Source organism: Eschrichtius robustus, chromosome 2 (assembly GCF_028021215.1).
Source record: "Eschrichtius robustus isolate mEscRob2 chromosome 2, mEscRob2.pri, whole genome shotgun sequence".
NCBI lineage: Eukaryota > Metazoa > Chordata > Mammalia > Artiodactyla > Eschrichtiidae > Eschrichtius > Eschrichtius robustus.
This window is the reverse complement of record NC_090825.1, coordinates 83,836,396-83,843,604: the sequence shown is the minus strand read 5'-3', so window position 1 is coordinate 83,843,604 and position 7,209 is coordinate 83,836,396. Positions and strand designations below refer to the sequence as shown.

The 7,209-nt window shown below is 44.6% G+C and overlaps 1 pseudogene; it reads left to right on the top strand.

The window, feature by feature from the left end:
• The first annotated feature begins 353 nt into the window (after positions 1-353).
• LOC137757345 (pygopus homolog 2 pseudogene) lies at positions 354-1,581 on the top strand (annotated as a pseudogene).
• The last annotated feature ends 5,628 nt before the right edge of the window (positions 1,582-7,209 follow it).

The window sequence follows — 7,209 nt, the reverse complement described above, 5'->3', positions numbered from 1 at the left end:
CATTTGAGGGCAGTAAGTTCAATTTTTTTTCCAGAAATAAAATATCCTAAGGAATGGAACTGAAGTACAGGGCATTCAGCTTTATTGTCTCTTCTATTTCTCACCAAAAGAGAAAAATAAAAAAGCTTCAATATTTATAAGACTAAGAAGGGATGTGCATAATTTTGCCTTAAAATACATTTCTGCGGGCCGCGAGGCTGGCCGGGCGGCGAGGCTGGGCGAGCGCGGAGTTGGCACCCGGGCTCGCCGCCCCCGCCTCGCCGCACCTCCGGCTTGCTGCCGCGCGGGGGCCTGCGCCGCCCCTGTCTCCCGTTCCGGGCGTGCAACCCCGGGGCGCGTCCGTCCCCCACTCCATGGCCGCCTCGGCGCCGCCCCCACCGGACAAGCTGGAGGGAGGTGGCGGCCCCGCACCGCCCCCTGAGCCACCCAGCGCCGGGAGGAAGCAGGGCAAGGCCAGCTCGCAAATAAAGAGCCCAGAAAAGAAGCGAAGGAAGGCAAATACTCAGGGCCCTGCATACTCACATCTGACGGTTTTCGGTTTTCGCCACCCCTGACTCCCATGGTGGATCACCTGGTTGCATCTGACCCTTTTGAGGATGACTTCGGAGCTCCTAAGGTGGGGGACACAGCCCCTCCATTCCTGGGCAGTCCTGTCCCCTTTGGGGGCTTCCGTGTACCGGGGTGCATGGCAGGCCAGGTACCCCTAGGCTGTGGCACTGGGGGTGGAGGAGGCCCCCAGCTTCTTCATCAACAGTGCCCCCTCCCTTTCCCTCCCAACCCCATGGGCCCTGCTTTCAACATGCCCCCCCCCCCCAGGGCAACCCTCCCCCAGGCAACATGAACCTTCCCAGCCAACCCTTCAACCAGCCTCTGGGTCAAAACTTCAGCCCACCTGGTGGGCAGATGATGCCAGACCCCGTGGGGGGATGTGGCCCCACAATCTCACCCACCATGGGACAGCCTCCCAGAGGGGAGCTGGGCCCCCCTTCTCTCCCCCAACGCTTTGCCCAGCCAGGGGCACCTTTTGGCCCTTCTCCTCTCCAGAGACCTGGTCAGGGGCTCCCCAGCTTGCCCCCCAACACAGGTCCCTTCCCTGGTCCGGACCCTGGCTTTCCTGGCCCTGGTGGTGAGGATGGGGGGAAGCCCTTAAATGCACCTGCTCCCACTGCTTTTCCCCAGGAGCCCCATTCAGGCTCCCCAGCTGCTGCTGTTAATGGAAATCAGCCCAGTTTTCCCCCAAACAGCAGTGGGCGGGGTGGGGGCACCCCGGATGCCAATAGCCTGGCACCCCGTGGCAAGACAAGTGCGGGCTCAGGGCCCCAGCCTCCCCCAGGCCTGGTATATCCATGTGGTGCCTGTCGGAGTGAGGTGAACGACGACCAAGATGCCGTTCTGTGTGAGGCTTCCTGCCAGAAGTGGTTCCACCGCGAGTGCACGGGCATGACTGAGAGCGCCTGTGGGCTGCTGACCACTGAGGCCTCTGCTGTCTGGGCCTGCGATCTCTGCCTCAAGACCAAGGAGATCCAGCCTGTCTACATGCGCGAGGGCATGGGGCAGCTGGTGGCTGCTAACGATGGGTGATGCTGGTGAGGTGCCCAGGAAGTGCCTACGTTCCTCCCTGCTCTTCCAGGGTGTTTTCCTGTCTGGCTCTTGGTCCTTGTTTCCACTGGCTTCCCATCCCCACGGGGCAGAAACACAATGGCTCCTGGGGGCAGAAAAGGAACTGAGACGGGCGGGCAGAAGAGCCTGGATTGCTCACTTTTCTGGAAACTTACATGCTGAGATCTACAGAGGTCCGGGAAACCAAAGCCCTGCCAAGCAGAGCCATTTTTGGTGGCTGTCTCTGGAGGCCTAGGGGTGTGGCTGCAAGAGAAAAGAGGCTGGAGGAAGATCTGAAGGGCAGGGGTGTCCCCTCTACAGATGATGGATGCCCCCAACACCTGTGCCTAACACTCCTGTCTAGCCCCCCAGCCCCAGCCTTAGTTTTTGGAGTCCAGTATTAAAGGTTTCTGGCCAGAGGAGTTGGGGGTCTCTTCCCATCTCTGCAGTAGCCCTTTCATGGGTGCTGGGAAACAGCTTTAGGGAATAAATGGAGATTTTCCCCTTTTCTTACCTTCCCCTTGCCTCCTCCAAGACCTACCCAACTCCTCCCGCCTCAGAGAACCAAATAGCTTGAAGAAGCAGGAGAGTGTGTGGCTATGGCCACGTGGCTTGGTGATTTGGGGCTTCAAGACAGTAGGTAAGAGATGCTGTCAGGACGTATCTCCCTCATACCAAAGTCACTGGTCCTTTCTCAGACTCTCTTGTGCTTTTTCCCTAATGACAATATTTTTGCTAAAAATTGGGATATGTGGTCTGACAGAGCAGAATATTTGATGTTTGGACTGTCCTGGAAGCCTGGACTCTGGCTGTACACGCCCCCCCATCTGTTGCACATTAGTCGCAGTGCTGGTCTTCAACTTTTGGCGCCCTTACTCCCCTGCTTCCCTGGCTTTATTGAAGGAAAGCTTGAAGAGGCACAGAGCCCTTATACCTCATTTTTTCTCCTGATGAAAGGATCCCTGTCTCAGCCTGTGGGTGGGAGGCGGCAGGACCCTTATTGCCATGGTACCAAAATGCAATCCAGAGCCTGGATGTTTTTTGTTTCTCTCTTTCCCTGCTATTCTTTATATCTTCTCCGGCCTGGTGATCTAGCTGTTCTCATTCCTCTCAGCCAGGGTCCTGCACTGGGCTTTGTTTCTATTTTATTTTGTAAGCACTGCCTGCCAGAGATGGGCCAGCGGCCTGATCAGGAGCCCCTCACAGCTGCTGTCTCTTCCTTACAGCTCGTGCACACATTCCTCAGTGGGGTGGGGAAGGCAGGCTTGGGGTGTGGCCCTGAGAGGAGCTGGTGGTCTGCCCCCACTTCTCCTGGGACCCTCGCGTGTGAAGAGAAGACAAAGGTATACTGCAGAACTCTTTCGCCTGCCCAGGTGCAGCATGCAGCCTTTGAGGCTGTGAGAAAGAAGGGAGCGGCCTCTGGGCCCCTCTCCTCCAGTGTTCCCTGCCGTGGAACAGCAGAGATGGCAGCCTCCCCCCCGCAACCCGCCTGCTGAGCTTTGTGTTGTGTTTGTGGTTCTGTGTGCCCCTCTCTTATCTGTTGCTATTTCTGTGGTCTCCCCCATCTCTGCATTTGGTAAGATGGCTCTTGCAGGGGGGCGTGTCTGCTCAGTCCCTCTCTCCCTCTCGCTCCACTGCTTTTTGGAAGGAAGTGGGGGTGGCAGAGATGTGGTGGGGAAAGTTTTGTACGGTTGGATTAATAAAATTACTTGGAAAATCAAAAAATAAAAATAAAAAACCATACATTTCTGCCTTTTAAGCCCAGTTTAAACTTGATGAAAGGCCTAGAACACAGACTATTCATTAAAAAAAAAAAAAAGATGCTTTAACTGCAGTGCACATTCAGTAGATAAAATCCAAAGAAAGCAGTCCTGCCTGAAACATTTACAGATCAATTCATTATACTGATTTGGAATGAGATGTGCTGTAATTTAAAACATAGATTACCACAGGCCAAACTTGATAAAGTTCCATTTTTAAGGCACTTTCCCTTGGCTATGTACTTGACCGCAGATTTTACAAGAAACAACAATTTGCCTAACCTTAAAAAAAAGCCATTGCACTATTTACAACAGCCAGGACATGGAAGCAACCTAAGTGTCCATTGACAGATGAATGGATAAAGAAGATGTGGCACATATATACAATGGAATATTACTCAGCCATAAAAAGAAATGAAATTGAGTTATTTGTAGTGAGGTGGATGAACATAGAGTCTGTCATACAGAGTGAAGTAAGTCAGAAAGAGAAAAACAAATACCGTATGCTAACACATATATATGGAATCTTAAAAAAAAAAAAAATGGTTCTGATGAACCTAGGGGCAAAACAGGAATAAAGACACACACATAGAGAATGGACTTGAGGACACGGGGAGGGGGAAGCGTAAGCTGGGACGAAGTGAGAGAGTGGCATGGACATATATACACTACCAAATGTAAAATAGATAGCTAGTGGGAAGCAGCCGCATAGCACAGGGAGATCAGCTCGGTGCTTTGTGACCACCTAGAGGGGTGGGATAGGGAGGGTGGGAGGGAGACGCAAGAGGGAGGGGATATGGGGATATATGTATACATATAGCTGATTCACTTTGTTATACAGCAGGAATTAACACAAGATTGTAAAGCAATTATACTCCAATAAAGATGTTAAAAAAAGAAAAGCTACTGTATGTAAATACTAGTTTTTAAAGGGGTAATGCTTAAGAATTTAATCATAACGAAATTTCAAAAGTACAAAAAATTATGTTTGAGTTAACTAATAACTTCAATAAATCATTAATATTTTATTGAGAACAGGCAATGTGTTTCCATTTCAAAATGATTTATCCCACATATAATGTCTTGAATGTTTCCATCTCATCTCCTAGTTCTAATGTAATGCTGGAAGAAAAATTTTAAGTTTGGTTCTTTTTTTTTTTTCATACAAAAAGCTGCTCCTTGGGAAACCAGTGATTATGCTTAAGAGTCTTTTTATCCTACTCAAATCTCCTGAAGACTTACTCTTTATCTTAATGCAACTTAAATATTTTGGGTTTTTTTTTCTCCTTACCTGTCTTAAAATGCAGTGATAATAACAGTTGTCACTATACAGGGTGTAACTCAAAAAGCACTGAAACTAAGTTTCAGAAAGACTCATCTAATTACACTCGTCTAATTATACATTACACTCATCTAATTACACATCAAGCAAATGGGGGCATGAAGTCGACTATTCAGTTAATTAAGTGGCTAAAATAAGTGCTTCTTGGAGGGAATAGAATATTTGTTAAAATCATTTTCTTCACAATAAAATATAGGACCTAATGAATCTCTCTCTCTCTCATACACACACACACACACACACACACACACACACATGCCCCTGCAAAAAAAAACTACAGGAATCTGGAGGACATATTCTGAAGTCTGCCTAAGAAGCAAAAACCAATGTAACAAAGTCTTTGCATACCCTTAAGTCTCCTTCAATGAATCTCTCTTGGGCCTCAGTTTCTTCATCTGAGCAATGATTCCATTCAACCACATGATTTCTCAATTCTATTCTAATTTTAAGTGTTCTAAGTTCTTACTAAGTTAAATTAGGTTAACAGAAATCAACGAAATTGCTGTTAGCTAATGTCTAGATGACACACATAAAGACATGAACGTTTAAATAAGCAACATGTAAGTTATTCAAACACATGTTACAGATCTTTTAAAATCCAAGAAACAGTAAACAGTTTTTGATATATCATCCTCAAAAGTCTTCTTTGTTTCTAGTATTATAACACAAAAACTGTGAAAAACCAAACAGGATACTTCAGTGAAAACAAATTATTTTCTTTTCCAGGTTCCTTTTCTTTAAAATGAAAGAAGAGAAATGAAACAAAATTATGGTCTATGAAAAAAACCACAACTAAAGAGGATATTTTAAATTATTTCCACAGGACTTCCCTGGTGGCGCAGTGGTTAAGAATCCGCCTGCCAAAGCAGGGGACACGGGTTCCAGCTCTGGTCCAGGAAGATCCCACATTCTGTGGGGCAACTAAGCCCGTGCGCCACAACTACTGAGCCTGCGCTCTAGAACCAACAAGCCACAACTACTGAGCCCACATGCCTCAAACACTGAAGCCCAGGCGCCTAGAGCCCGTGCTCTGCACCAAGAGAAGCCACTGCAATGAGAAGACTGCACACCACAATGAAGAGCAGCCCACACTCGCTGCAACTAGAGAAAGCCTGAGCGCAGCAATGAAGACCCAATGCAGCCCAAAATTAATTAATTAAATAATTTTTAAAAAAATAAATTATTTCCACAAATGCCCAAAGCAATTTGGGCCTTCTAAAATTTGTTACCCTGTTGAACCAGAGTACTTTAGCTTTATAAAAAGCTTTCTTGAAGTTTGCCACAAAATTTTAAAATAACTACCTTTTCTTCAACAGAAATAAGTGATGTTGCTGTGACATTTTTCCTGAAAACTTTAACAGGATTCAGACTACCTAATCTTTCTATTGTAAGTATTTTGTTTTGTTTCTTTTTCTTGTTTCTATAAGCAAAAAATCAAGGAAAAAATAAGCTAGATTTTCTGACTTATTTGGTCCCACGATTAAAACAAAATGTAGTTTCTAAACCATTCTTTTTAAACATATTCATCTTACAATTTTTAACTGATGCCTAAAATAATTCTTGAAATAAAATTAATTGGCAATAAATTTAAGTCTCTATTTAAAGTTTCCTTACTAACTGTATTACTCATGTAGATTTGAAAGATACATTCCTTTCCAAGCTGATCATATACCAAAAAGTCACAACCTTTGCTAGTACTGCCACCTGCTGTTGCCTCTAAATCATTTTCCAACATATATAAATTGAAATAAAAATAAATGGAATAGCATGGACAAATTGGTCTGGAAAACAAGCATCGAAACAGATTTTAAGGACAATTTGTGTGCAATCCACCGATAAAGTTTTTTCTGACAATAAAGTTATATCTACACTGTAATAAGCCTCTTACTATGAAAGGAACATAGTATATGACTGAAAAGACCCTTGAGCCTTTTTAGTCACATTTGATTGAGGTATATTTTTAAATCTTTTTATTGAAGTATACTTGTCATACAATATAATGTTAGTTTCAGGTGTATAACATAGTGATTTGACATTTATATACACTACAAACTGATCACCATGGTAAGTCTAGTAATCATCTGTCAGACAGAAGTATATTTTTTACAAGAGCATTAATTATGTGACAAAAAAGAGGGGCTGCAGTACCAAAAAATGTGAAAGTATTAAAGTTTTTCCAGGAAGAATTAAGTGATTTTTTAATTGAGTAGATATGTCTAATAAATGAAGAAATAAGCATACATGTACAAAGATATAAGCAAAAATTGGTGAATCCAGTTGAAGGATATACGGGATATCATTTTTCTATCCTTTCTACCTTTCTTAGGTTTACAAACTTTCTAAATAAAAAGTTGGAGAAAAAATATAATGCGTTGATATTCTTAATCTGCCTTACCAGTGCAGCTAAATTTCATGGAATTTAGAGAATTTCATGGAATAAGAGAACACTGAACTTATATTAGACAAATTTAATACATATTTTAAAGTCTGAGAAAGGTGGATACTTTT